This window comes from Mus pahari, chromosome 15 (genome assembly GCF_900095145.1).
Source record: "Mus pahari chromosome 15, PAHARI_EIJ_v1.1, whole genome shotgun sequence".
Taxonomy (NCBI): Eukaryota; Metazoa; Chordata; class Mammalia; order Rodentia; family Muridae; genus Mus; species Mus pahari.
The window spans coordinates 39847235-39861933 of NC_034604.1; the positions used below are offsets into that span (position 1 = coordinate 39847235).

The following is a 14699-nucleotide window of genomic DNA, read 5'->3' on the forward strand; positions in this document are numbered from 1 at the left end:
TCTGGATCTTCAATTCTATTCCATTGATCTACTTGTCTGTCACTGTGCCAGTACCATGCAGTTTTTATCACAATTGCTCTGTAGTACAGTTTAAGGTCGGGCATGGTGTCAATCTTACTTTTTTAATGACCATTTTACTAGTTATACTTTAGATAGGGGCTAATCAGAATTTACAAAGAACTCTAGAAATTTATGCCAAGGGAGTAAAACTGGCAATCAACAAATGGGGTAGTGAAATGAATAGACAGTTTATGAAGGACAAACATAAATGGTCAATCACAATTTTCAAAAACATTCAACACTCCTAATAATCAGGGAAATGAAATTTTAAAATACTTTGAGATACCATTTTATGTCAGTGAGAATGGCTATCTGACAACAAATGTTGGTCCTCTCTTAGCAGTGCTATTTGGGGCAAATATAGACTTGAGGAGGCAATGCAGCCTGGCTCACAGCAGTATGTCAATGAGGATGAGCTTTGAGGATTTATAGTCTCACCACATTTCCTGTTTTCTCTCTCTCTACTTCCTGTATATAGATGAAAGTGGATTTAGCCAGCTTCAGGCCACCAAACCTGCTTCCCTACCATCATTGACTCTGTCCTCCTGAAATAATAAATTAAAATAAGGTCTTTCTTCCTTATGTTTCTTTTAGTCACAAAAAGAGAATAACTAATATACTGGAGGATGTGAAACATGTCTACAGAATTATCTATACTCTTTCCATTTTACTCTAGTTCAATTTATTTTAAATGGTCAAAGACACAATTTGCTTTTGTTATCATCTAGGAGACTACAGACAAAATTTTTCAAAATGATATTTTTATCTTTCATAAGCTTAAGCAAGAGAAAAGATATCAGTGAGAGAATGAGGGAGAGGAAATCTTTTTCATCTATAAGGTTAATATTTAGTCCTGTAATTCTTTGTGGGCAAAGCGAAACTTTTATATTTTGTGGATTTCATATCTCTCAAGAGAATAAAACACCTCAAAATATGTAATATAAGGCTCTAAATTAATGTTGATAAAACTGTTCTTTGCTTATTAACATAGCTATATAAATAATATTATCTTATGAATATGTTTAGCAATTTAGGATGTTAAGTGTCTAATTTAGGGGAAAATGGGCAAAATTTGATCCTGGCACTTGGTAGCTGGGTAACCTTGAGATTTCATGCTTCAATTTAGGGAACATTATTATTCATTAGGTAGAAATATGCACAATACCTTCTATTTGGACAATCATTCTCTAAACTCCCTTAGTGGAGTTCACATAAGTGATCTCATGAATATGTAAAGAGATGGAGAGAAATAACTTCTCTGTATATTTAAGAAGGAAGAATGGAAAGATTTAGTGTCTGTCTCATCAACTTATCCAAAGTCAAAGGCAGTGCTCTATAAACAAATCTTATCAGATTAGATTGATCAGATAAAAACTCAACCTTGTAACTAAATTTTACCTTAATTATTTTAATAATCCAGATTTAGCTGATAAATAATTTAATTAAAAAATTAAAATTTTTGGTTAGTTTTAACCTTAATAACTACTTTTAAATAATGCCTCCAGTTGCTTTTCTTGAGGTAATGCCTTCATTCAAAACATTCCATCTTTCTTTACTCAGCAATGTAATTGGACTTGGAGATGTTGAAGATGTGCTATCCTTTGGCCAAATGTGAAGATTTCTAGTTGTCATATTGAGGAAATCAGTTTCCTCGTATTGTGACACTACTTTCTGATGTCAGTGAAATGAAGTGTGAGCTTGAGTTCCTGTCTTGTTAATTCTAGTATTGACCTTTAAGGAATATGTCCGATGTCACTGGCTGGCCAATTAGTGCCAGACCATGCCTTACCCTCAATAACTCTTCCTCAATCAATGGTATTCTCACTCGTCTTCTTTGAATCTGGAACTGTGGTGGTTTGAATAAGAATGGCCTCCATAGGGTCATATATTTTAATGTTCACTCATCAGGGAGTGGTATTACCGAAGAAAAATTAGGAGTATATGTGGATTTTTTTGAGTAGGTGTGGCCTTATTGGGGGAAATATATCACTGGGTTAGTCTTTGAGATTTCAAAAGCCAAAGCCAGGCCCACTGTCTCTCTTTTCCAGCTACCTGCTGATTCAGATGTAGAGCTCTCTGTTACTTCTCGAGTCCTGTGTCTGAATATATGCTGCCATACTTCCCTCCATGACAATAATAGACTAAAACTTTGAATCTATATGCAAGCCCCAAATAAATACTTCAATTTATAAGAGTTACCAGGATTATGGTTCTCTTCATAGTAATGGAACACTAAGACAGGAACCATGAACTCTTTGATGAATATTTTTGTAGTTCCAATGCCCTGTTATTATGAGAGATGTTAGGGTCTGCCATGTGACTGTGACTTGACTTTCTTTCTACTCATTTTTACCATCTCTATTTCTCATGTTTGTTCAGATTGGACTATAGACTTTGTTCTATGACCCACTCCATAATTCTATAATAGGAGCAGAAATTTTCAGCAAGTCAGACAAGCTGATCATTCACACATTATTTATGGGTTTTCATATTTCAAATACTGTGAATCATTTAGTGATACATAGAACAGAATGATTTTTGTCCTCTAGGGCTTATAGACTGTGTATGTTACAAAAATATTAACACACAAATAGCATACATAACCAAAAGATGATATGTGTGTTCAGAGATAATTAGTTTGGAGAGAAGAACAAACAACGCCCTCAAGCTGGAATAGTTTATAACTTGATCCAGGATAATAACAAAGCCAACAGAGGTGGACTATAGAGAGTAAGGATCTTAAAGTCATTTTAATAGAATGTCCTTATCAATCAATACTTTTTTTTTTTTAAACTTCAGTATCATTCAAGCAAACCCAGATACAGTGTTCAAGAAGGACACTAGAATGGTTGAATTTTGGGTCTTTGTCTTGCTCTAATCTCTTAGAACAGCATTTCTTAACCTGTGAGTTGGGACTGCTTTGAGGACCACATATTAGCTATCCTACATATCAGATATTTATATTATAATTCACAATGGTATCAAAATTACAGCTATAAAGTAGCAACAAAATAATTTTAAGGTTGGGGGTTACCATACATGAGGAACTGCGTTGAAGGGTTACAGCTTTACAAAGGTTAAGAACTACTGTCTTAGAAACATATGCCTTGTTTTGCTTCACTATCCAATCCAAAAACATTAAAGTAGTGAATAATAAAACTAATTTTAAAATAACAGCATATCCAAACATTACGGGTAATTACAGGAGTTGTTAAAATACACAGGTTGGAAACACTAGGAATGGAGACAAGAATAAGTAATATAAAGTAATAGTGGGTGAACATATTTTAAAACTAAGCTGCATATCAGAAGGCTTAGAGGATGAAAAACAGGACAGACACTGAAAATGATTCCTAGGTCTATTATGCTCAAATTATAGAATATCAATGAAAAAGAAATTCTTTACTGGACCTGGATCATGGAAATGAGAATCTTATCTATCAAGGAGAAAGTGTATGGATTAAATGAAACTTCTTCTTATCAGAAACTATACAAAGGAGAACATGTAGTACAATAAGTGTTGGGAAAAAGCCAAATGCTCACTAACCTAGAGCATGCAGCAGTGAAATTATCCCTCAACATAGAGCATAAATGAAGACTTTCAGACAAATAACAAAGGGAAAAGTCTTGTCAGTGTTACCTTTTCTATGAGAATGATTTGGTGAGGCAGGAAAGATGAGAGGATGGAGAGTGGGTTTAGGGGGACAGTAGGATGTCAGAAATAATTTGTAGGGTTCAACACTGTAAGGCAATATGAGATAGGCAATCAATTATTTGTATTATTCAAAATAGCTAGTAGAGTGGATTTTGCGTGCTCCCAGCATAAAGAAAGGCTTATGACATGATTATCCATCGTGTATGGAAATTAAGCATGCAAGGGGATGTGGTTGTATGTCACACTGATAAATACTTGACTGCATTTAGAATGAACTAAAACACGAGCTGATGGGTACTCCTGTGAGGAATTTTCTTTTTTGATCAGATAACTGGAAGCAAAAAGAGCCACCCTAAAGGTGGACAGCAACTTCTGGTGGTAACCCAGTGAAAGGATGTGGGAGTAAGAAACTGCTTCCGTGTGTTCATTCTCACTTCTGCTGGCAACTCTGTCTGTACTGTTGATTAGACATTCCTTCACCAATAGAAGGATCAGCTTCTTAGGAATTCCAGTGTAGACTGAAGGTCAATAGCTCTCCAGGTACTTTCAATGTCTTCAGAGTCAAATTGGAGAACTCCTGGGACACTCAGATTCATGGATTGAATAATTACCAGCTATTTGTCTTCTCTAGTGTAAGACAGCCATTTTGGATGAGGGACAATCTACTAAATTATATATAATACATATACAACTGTGTATATAAATATGTATTATAAATATAATATATAACAAACTTTATATATATAATTGAATATACATACCTATATACAATATAACATATAACACTGAATATATATGATACATACACACACACACACACACACATATATATATATATATATATATATATATATATATATATATATATGTGTGTGTGTGTGAGTGTATGTATATATATGTATATACACATATATTTAGTTCTGTTCCCTTAGAGAATCTAATATAGGTGCTGCACTTAAATAAAGTGAAGGAAGTATCATAAAGAATTGGATAATATTGGACAATATAATAATCAAGCTCTTAGAATGGGGCTTAAATGAAGATGGATATGGAAACTGAGAACATGTAGAGAAGACAGCAGGGAGGTTTTAAGAACTTCCTGGTTTGTAATTTTAAAGTGCATATATGTTTCAAAGCTGTTTATATTTCATTAACTACAGTAGCACCTCATTTTATAAAATTCTGAGAAGGCTACATTCAGCTCATGAGTTTTAATGTTCAGTGATCTAAGTTTAGACTTAAAGTATCAGTGAAATTAACAGGCAGAGAGAAGGATCTACAAAGTAATTAAAAACCCAGGACAGGATATTTTCTAAAGCAGTAACAGGAAATATGGTGTCTGTGGGACATATTCAACTCTTAGCAGGGAAAGCATTCCTGTCATAAATGCGTGCAATTGCTGCCAGATTACTGTAATTTCAGTGTTCTTCAAGTCCCAAGGACTCATAGCACAGACCTAAAATGTTAGGTTTCATATAAGCTGATCTCCATCGGAATTTTTTAAAGAGTTGTCTTTATTATGTGTCTCTATGTGTATGTGTATATGTGTGTGAGTGCTTTCAGAAGCCAGAAGGGAGAAGCGGACCTTCAGGAGCTAGAGTTACAGGTAATTGTGAACTACCTGACATGGTGCCTGGAACTGTACTCAGGTCTTCTGCAATAGCAGCAAGTGCCCTTAACCACTGAGCCACTTCTCCAGGCCATTACCACCGTAGTGTTTTAAAGTAGCATCTCATACACTCAGAGAGCTATCTGGACACAGAATATTGACACATGACCTTGAACCTATTATTGAGGGTACTTTATTATTGTAATTACAATACAATTCAAACTGCACATGCTAATGGATTACATCAAGGTATTTCCATCTGTGCCTATTGACAATAGTTTAAACTCCAAACTACAAGCACAGAGATGTCCTCTGGACCTCGGGGACAGCATTTTCTCATGGAAAAAGTGGGAAGTGTAGGGTCAACAGGGTATAGTTTATGTGCTGTTTTCTCTTTACTTCTGAACACTTGACGTGGAAAAGGAATCTAAGCTGTCAGTGGAGGTTCTGCCATTGGTCCTCCACGACCCCATTTCCTCTGTCATGGGTCTGGCTCTAGGGAGGTGAGGGTCGCTTTCCACCAGGACACTAGGCATCTCTTCTCACTTCATCCTGGAAATCATGATACTGGTCAGTCGCTAGAGTGGTAGAGAAACTTCTTTAAATGTACTCTGCTCCTTTTCACCGAAACACAACAGCTTCCAGGGGTCAAACTAGTCTATGTGGTCATGTTTCTTTTACAGTGCCTTCCTGTTGTCTAGTTCTTCTCTTATTTATGTTTTCTGTCAAAATTGAGGGCTGCCAGTCTATTCCTTTCTGCCTTACTCTGTCAGCCCTTCCCTGCTTCAGGCTGCCTGAAATCGAATTTATGTCTGAATGTTGGTCTTGTAGAACATGGGTTCCAGAATCCACCCTCTTTTATAAAGTAGATCTTGGAAAAGTCAATTGTCCATATATATTCATCCATCTATCTATTTATAGCTAAACCAATATGCTGTATCATAATTGTTTTTAAGGTAATAGGCTTGATGGAAATCATTTTTCTTTCTGTCCTGCCTGCCTATCTTCTCTTTTCTGACCAAGTCTTGTGTTTATTTTTCCTGCAATGATAGCTACAGATTTAATAACAAACAAGTACTGTATTGTTTCTTCTGACTTGCTTGTGGTAGAGTCATGTTTCCTGCCTTCTGTTTTAAAAGCACATGGAGATTTTTCTCTGCTTTGAATGGCAGAAAGACCAGGAACAGAAATCACATTCTTCCCATGTCTGAGTGAAAAAAAAAGGATAGATTTCCATCAAACCAAGCTTTGATATCAGTATTGATACAAGCCACATTAAAAAAGATTTTCAGTAGTATTTTAGAGTTATTTTCTTCCCCCACAATATGGTAGGGAATACACCATGCACTTAGGAGCCTGCTCTGTCTCTTGTAGACTTTGTGATATGGGCTAGCCATTTCTGATGGTGATGTTATTATTTCTTGTCATAGAGTAGATAGCATAAAAGAGTGAGAACACAGACTATGGAGTCTCTTCTTAAATTGGTCAGAAAAACTGTGACTCTGCCCAATACATTGATGGGTTTTGAGGTGCAGATTTTATATGTATAGGAGATTCAAGATCTCCAATTATTCCAGAATTGTGCATTTATTTGCAAGCGGTTATTTGGTGCCTCTGGCAATTAACAGATGATCTTCTTTTTTTAAAGAAGATTTTAAAGTGACCCCAAGAAGCTTTTGCTGAAGCACTCTTCTAATTGTACATACTGCCCAACATTTGATAACCTCTTTTCCCTACGTCAAACTGTTCTGTTCTTTAAGTTTCATTGAGAATCAACTGTATTTCTTAATACATGTAGTGTCTAAGTAATGCACAACTATTTCTACTTTGAGGTAGGAACAGAGTTCAGGGATGACGTTGTATGAAGAGAGTTCTGACTGCTTGTGGGGGACACTCCAAGAAAACAATAAAAATCCTGTGACCTCAGTTTCTTCAAAACACAGAACTGTTCATGGAGTGTGTTTTGTGTTCCTTCCAGGTATAGCAGATAGTAGTGAGTTTATTTCAGATGACTCATTATTGCTTGATATTGTCTTTCAGTTAAATGTTTACACTGTCCTTCAGAAAAACAAGCTTTCACTACACAGTTTGTCTTTATTATTGATTACAGATCGAACTTAGGTGAACTTTACCCATGTGAACTCTCTTAACCCTCAGAGTATAAATTGTCTGATGCTCTGAATAAAGTTGTCTATTGCATGAGACTTCAGTCCACATCATCTATGTGCTCCATTCTCCCAGCTCCCCCAAAATCTGGAGTGGTGAAACCTTCCTTTCCATCCTCATGTGGTCTCCTCAGCTTACAACTGAAGTTTCCTGATCATGGATCTTCATTGTTTTTTAGGCTCTTTTGTGAACACAAAAAGACCAGGTTGAGGGTTTAAGGTTGATGTCTGCGGTGGTTACTGTTGTGGTTTGTTAGTTGATTGTGATTGCTGGATTGATCAAGGTGATATGGAAATTAACAAGGAGGCACACCTCTACAGAAGCAGAATTGTCCTTAAATCAGAACAATTGTTGGACAGCAGTGGTCTCTATGGAGTAGAAATTTTTCACCCAGACCCTGGGAGCTTAGGACAGAAGAGGAAACTTTTGGGAGAGAAGTTTTATCTGTAGTTCTTTGTAGTTTCCAAGACCAACATTGCCAGCAGATGTTCTCATTACTAAGTTGGATTCTTTTTATTATTATTTTTGGTCAGGCAGATGTTCTTATCAAGATGCCTAAATGAGAGTTTCTGAGGTCCTTTGAGTCTCTTTGTTTCAGGTCATTATTCCTTTGTGGTTCGCACCTATAATCCCAGCACTTGGGAGGCTGAGAGTAATGGATCACTGTAGATTCTAGGCCAGGCAGGGCTACACAATGTTTACCATTTGGCAGCTTTGCTTTGATAGGAGAATCAATTGCCTCAGGGAATGAAGGGAGATTTAGCAAATTAAAACTATCATTTATGGTTTAAGAAAGGACCTTATAGATTATTTCCATGTGATGTGCTCATGGCTTTGAACTGTTGTGATAAATCAGTAACTCTTCGATTTTTCCTTTTCTGTGCTAATGCTTTCTATTAGGAGTCAATGGAATTGGATTATCTAAATTTAGTACTGGCATTCTTCTAGGCAAGTTAATGAAATGTCAAATTTCTTAGGCAGAAGAAAAAGAAAAATTAATATTGATTAAGAATTCATTCTCCCTTATTAGATTGTCTACAGTTTATCATTTAAACTTGCTCATACGCTATAACTAGTAACTAGAAATCACCTTAATTTTTCAGATGAGATGAATTCAGAGAAATTGAGTTATATACTCATAAAATGAATTAGATTCATGCATTTTTGCTATAAAACAATATTAAATCATCATAGGCTATCTGGGAAATGAATATCTCATGATTTTAGCACCCTTATGTAGTGAATACCTTGGAAAATAGATATGAATTTTCTCTTTAAAGATCTATATCATCAGTATGCAAAGACATTTTTTATTAAGGGCATTTAATGTACACCCACAAAAACATAAATGCATACACACACATGCATAATACTTATCATTTATTCAAGAGTCTATAGGAATGAAGTATAGATAAAATACTTTGTTTAATGTCAATTAATTAATGGTCAATCCTGTTCATCATTGGTACTTATTATCTTGACTACAGTTTCCCCACTAAAGTAGAGGTAATTCTGCATATCATATGCTGACCTTGAGAATAGTCATTAAACTATAGAACCCGAGGAAAGAGTGCTTAAACCTTACTTGTTCAGTCAGTAGCTGCTTGATAAACCAGATCAGGACCTTAGTTTGGTGGGACAGAGTACAAGCTACCCAGGCTGATCATGGAAAGAGCCTGAAATATCGCAGTGACAGTAAGTTTCAGAACACATGCCAGCATGTCTTATTTAAAAATATCAGTCTTGAGTATTTAAAATGCTCATCTATAGGGCAGAACATTACTATGTTGTTAATGTGTAATACTGTGTATACAGTAGGCTCTAAATGTTTAGTCCTGCTACTCTCCACTTTAAAAATATTCCCCAAAGTAAAGACCTTACAAAAATCATGTATTTTTGAGCATTATATCTTTCTTGGCCTTTCCAAACATATGCATTCATTTCTTAATACTTTTGAAAACATTCAAAGTATTTACAGTTCTTCTATGATTTATTGGCTCTGCAAAATGTCTATGAGTCACAGTGATAAAATACCTAAGAGAAATAAAGACTGATGACATGAAAAATTAGTAGGTGCAGGAACTGAGAACATGTGGGCTCTCTGATTCTACAGGATCTTCAATGGAGGACTCAACTAAGCACAGATTAACTAACGATCTCTATGGCACGACTGTGCTACTTCTGACCACATATGTGTGTATATGTTGTGGAGGGACAGAAGTAGTTCTAAAGATAAATTCTGGTATTTGTATTTATACTAAAGTCTTGAAAGCAAAGATTGAGGGTGTTGTAATATGCTAATTCTATATTAGTTGAAATCTGAGAGGTAACCATAATTCTTCATTTTTCAAAAAGCATTACAATGAGAGTTTTATATGTTTAAATCAATACTTTGTAATTCTGATCAATAAACTATCTTGAATTTCTGCTTATTATATCTCATATGTATATGTGCTAAATATCTATTTTTATCTATATTTAGTATATATTAATAACCATTTACATAATTTTAAAGAATCTGGGCTTGAGAAAATATAAAGACTGAAATGGAGTAGTGATATGGACTAAAATCATAGTTTGGAATATGGGAAAGAATATATCTCCTTCAATTATAAAAATCTGGAAAAAATATTCTCTGACTAGAAGAATAAAGGGACTGACAACATACTTCCATCTATCCAATTCACAGTTCACTGACTCTAAAATATTATGTACTTCATTGGTCCTCTCTCTCTCTCTCTCTCTCTCTCTCTCTTTCTCTTTCTCTCCTGGGAAGCCCCACAGACATCACACCACTGCTTTCTATAGGGGGGCCATCCAAAGTCTTCTGAGTGGCAGTGATGGCATGGATGAGTCCTTCCATGATGCCAAAGTTGTCATGGATGACCTTGGCCAGGGGGCTAAGTAGTTGTTGATGCGAGAAGCATTGCTAATAATCTTCAGTGAGTTGTCATACTTCTAGTGGCTCACATCCTTCATAAACATGGGTGTATTGGCAGAAGGAGCAGAGATGATAACGCTTTTGTCCCTATCCTTCAAGTGGGCCCTGGACTTCTCCATGTTGGTAAAGACACCAGTAGACTCCATGGCATACTAAGCACTAGTATCAATCACCCCATTTGATTCTAGTGGGATCTCACTCCTGGAAGATGGTGATGGGCTTCCAATTGATGACAAGCTTCCCATTCTAGGTCTAAACTGTGCTATTGAACTTGCCATGGGTAGAGTCATACAGGAATATGTAGACCATGTGGTTGAGGTCAATGAAGGAGTCATCGTTGTCAATAATCTCCAGTTTGCCAGATACAGTCTGATAAGGCAATCTTGATAACAAGATGCCCAATATGGCTGAATCTGTTCACTTCGTCCTTCATATCATGTCTAAGGGACTCGACTGGCATGGCATAAGAATACGTGGCTGTCTCTGAACCAGGGAGGAACAGAGAGCCAATTTCATTTTTCTTAACAGATGAGAGGTAGTAGGATACAGCACATATACACAAGAAGCAGCATCCTTTCTATACAAATGGCAAAGATACTGAGGAAGAAATCAGGGAAACAATCATGTTTTGAATAGCCTCAGAAATATCTTCGTATGACTCTAATCAAGCAAGTGGAAGACTTCTGTGATGAAAACTTGTAGGAAACATAGAATATGGAAAGATATTCAACTTTCATAGATTTGTAAGGTTTGATATTGTAAAAATGGTCATCTACAGACTCAATCCAATCCTTGTTGAAATTCCAACATAATTGTTCAAAGAATTAAAAATATAACCACATTTATATGAAGAAATAAAGCATGTAAGATAGCTAAAACAGTCCTGAAAAATGAAAGAACTGCTAAAGGTATCATCACTCCAGATTTTAGGTTGTGCAACAGAGCTGTAATCATAAAATTGAGTATTAGCGTAAAACAGACATGATGATCAATAAGATAAAGTTAAAGACCTGGACATAGCTCCACACACCTACAGACACCTTATTTTTGATAAAGTAGACAAAAATTATACATTGGACAGAAGATAGCACCATCAACAAATGGCTAATTAGATAGCTGCATATAAGAAAATGAAAACAGATCTATGTATATATCACTCTGTATAGAGTTCAACTCATCATGTTCATTGCTACTCTATTCATAATAGCCAGAGATTGGAAACAGCCTAGATATCCATCATGGATAACGTAACTGTGGTACATTTACATGGTAGAGTCTTCTATGCTTAATTTAAGGCAAGATGATAATATGGTGTTCCTAAAATGGTAGGAATAGGAAATGGTAACTTCTATACAGTTGAGAGCTTATTCCAGGTAAAGGATTTATACTGAGCTGTAAAGTTTCTGCTCTACTTGGGGGAGTGTATGAGCTCCAGTGTGTCCCAGATGAGATGAAGCCTATCTTCCATGTTTTTTGTTTAAATGAAAGTTGGAAAATGGAGTATCAAGAATTTTCCATTAATCAATAGTTTGTAAATTATGAATTCTAAGTTAATTGTATGACATCATACAAATACAGTTATATATTATCCTTTTGTAATTCATTACTTAGAAATTTAACCAATATTTTAGAAGTTGAGATAATAAAAGTTGGCATTTAGCAAGATTCTGCTGAAGGGATCCTGATATAGAGGCCTCTTGTGAGGTTATGCCAGAGCCTGGCAAACACCGAAGTGGATGCTCACAGCCAGATATTGGATGGAACACAGGGTCCCCAATAGAGGAGCTAGAGAAAGTACCCAAGGAGCTGAAGGGGGCTGCTACCCTGTAGGTGGAACAACAATATGAACTAACCAGTACCCCCCCCCCGAGCTTGTGTCTCTAGCTGCATATGTAGCAGAAGATGGCCTAATCGGCCATCACTGGGAAGAGAGGCCCCTTGGTCTTGCAAACTTTATATGACCCAGCACAAGGGAAGGCCTGGGCCAAGTAGTAGGAGNGGGTGGGTAGGGGAGCAGGGGTGGGGGTGGGGTATAGGGAACTTTTGGGATAGCATTTGAAATGTAAATAAAGAAAATAATAATAAAAAAAAAGAAAAAAAGTTGGCATTCAGCAATAACAATAGTTTTATTTTAAACACAGTATCGTTTTTTATACTTCTTTATATGTGATTAATCTGTGTGAAAATATGAAAAATATTTTGTCTATTATTTGATAATGACATTTTAAATATTAAGTACTTTTTTCAAGTGATAGAATAAATAGATGTGTTTCCATAAATGATAAATTAACTTAATTGGGCTGGTGTTCTTTCTTTAGATACATTCTAATGAAAAATACTTATCTCAACAAATCAAACTAATTTTAAAATTTCTACAATTAGAATTGTCTAATTATTAGCTGTTAAGTTTTGTATAGATGGCAATGTATCCCACTAACTATGATTTTATCTTTCATTCTGAGAAATACATTTTTTGAATAAAATCAAACTTAGTCTGTGATCACTTCTGCTGTCAATGAAAAAGAAAATGCATTTCCTCTTTAAGGACTTCTTCCTGTTTACCTGTGTTCTGTATTTCTTTAAGGGAGTTATTTATGTACTTCGTAAAGTCCTCTGTCATCATCATGAGAAGTGATTTTAAATTTGAATCTTGCTTTTCAGGTATGTTGGGGCATCCAGGACTTGCTGTGGTGGGAGAACTGGGTTCTGATGATGCCAAGTAGCTTTGGTTTCTGTTGCTTATGTTCTTGCCTCTCACCATCTGGTTATGTCTTGTGCTACCTGCCCTTTCTGTCTCTAACTCGCACCTGCCCCTCCTGTGATCCTGGTAGTGTCAGAACTCCTCAGAGTTCAGCTGTCTCTATGATCCTATGATTCTGGGAGCTTGTGATCCTGAGACCCTGGGTGTGTCAGAGCTCCTGGGAGTCAAGCTGCCTCTGGGATTCTGAAATCCTGGTGTGAACAAGCTTCTGAGATCCTGTTGTGTCAGAGTTCCTGGGAGTCAAGCTTTCTCTGGGGATTGCAGGGGTGGGTGGGGAGCCAGAGCCCTGGGTCTGCTTTGGACACAGCTGCAATCTGTGCCTCTGGCTGGGCGGGATTTTGTGCTTCCCTGTTTCCTGTGGAGGTCCCAGTTACACTGGGTGTTGGGAAAGATGTTGTGGCCTCAGCTATGATTTTGAGCTATAGAGCTCCTGGGTGTGTCTGATCTCCTGGGAGGCTGTGATCCTGGGTATTTCAGAGCACCTGGGGATTGGGCTATTTTAAGAATGGGTGCAGAGCCAGCACCCCAGGTCTGCTCCAGTTGAAGCTTCAGACAGGAAGGAATCTGTGCTACTGGCTGGGCGGGGTTCCTGCGATCCTGGATCCTGGGGGGGTCTCAGTTACTCTGGGTGTTGGGGCTGATATTGTGGCCCTCCTGTGGTCCTGGGCATGTTAGAGCACCTGGGAGTCGAGCTTCCTCTGGATGTTGTGGGACCGGAAGAAACCCAGAGGAGGAGCTAGAGAAAGGGCTGAAGGAGCTGAAGGGGTTTGTAACCCCACAGGAAGAACAACAATATCAACCAGCCAGACCCCCAGAGCTTCAAGGGACTGAACTACCAACCAAAGAGTACACATGGAGGGACCCATGGCTCTAGCTGCATTTGTAGCAGAGGATGGCCTGGTTGGATATCAATGTGAGGGCTTGATGTCCCAGTGTAGGGGAGTGCCAGGGGGAGGAGGTGGGAGTGGGTGGGGAAACACCTTCATAGAAGCAGTGGGAGAGAGGATGGGATGGGGTTTCTGGGGGTAGGAGTGAGGGTGGGGAAAACTAGAAAAGGGGATAACATTTGAAATGTAAATAAAGAAAATATCCAATTTTAAAAAAGAGGAATTGCATATCATGTTTCTGAAGAAAGCATATTCGTCGATGACTCAATCTCAAGCCTTATAAGAGGTCTGCTTTAGGGTTTTAATTGAAATGTGATTTCAACAAAACATTGATAGAAATCGCCCCTGGTTTTGAGATAATACACAGATCCATATCATTGAAACCTGATAACACAGATTTCCAGAAAGGGATTTAAACTGTCACTCCTAGCTAGCTTATTCAGAAACAGGACAATTCCAGTGCAACTTCCTGTCTTTGACAATTGATTTTAAAAAAAAAAATGCATATTCATCAACCACCAAACCCAGATACTAATGCTCATGCCAGCAAGATTCTGCTGAAGGGACCCTGATATTGCGGCCTCTTGTGAGGCTATGCCAGTGCCTGGCAAACACCAAAG

General features: G+C 37.2%; 1 pseudogene; it reads right to left on the bottom strand.

The window, feature by feature from the left end:
• Window positions 1-14699, bottom strand: part of LOC110332940 — a 46111-nt pseudogene that overhangs the window by 28185 nt on the left and 3227 nt on the right.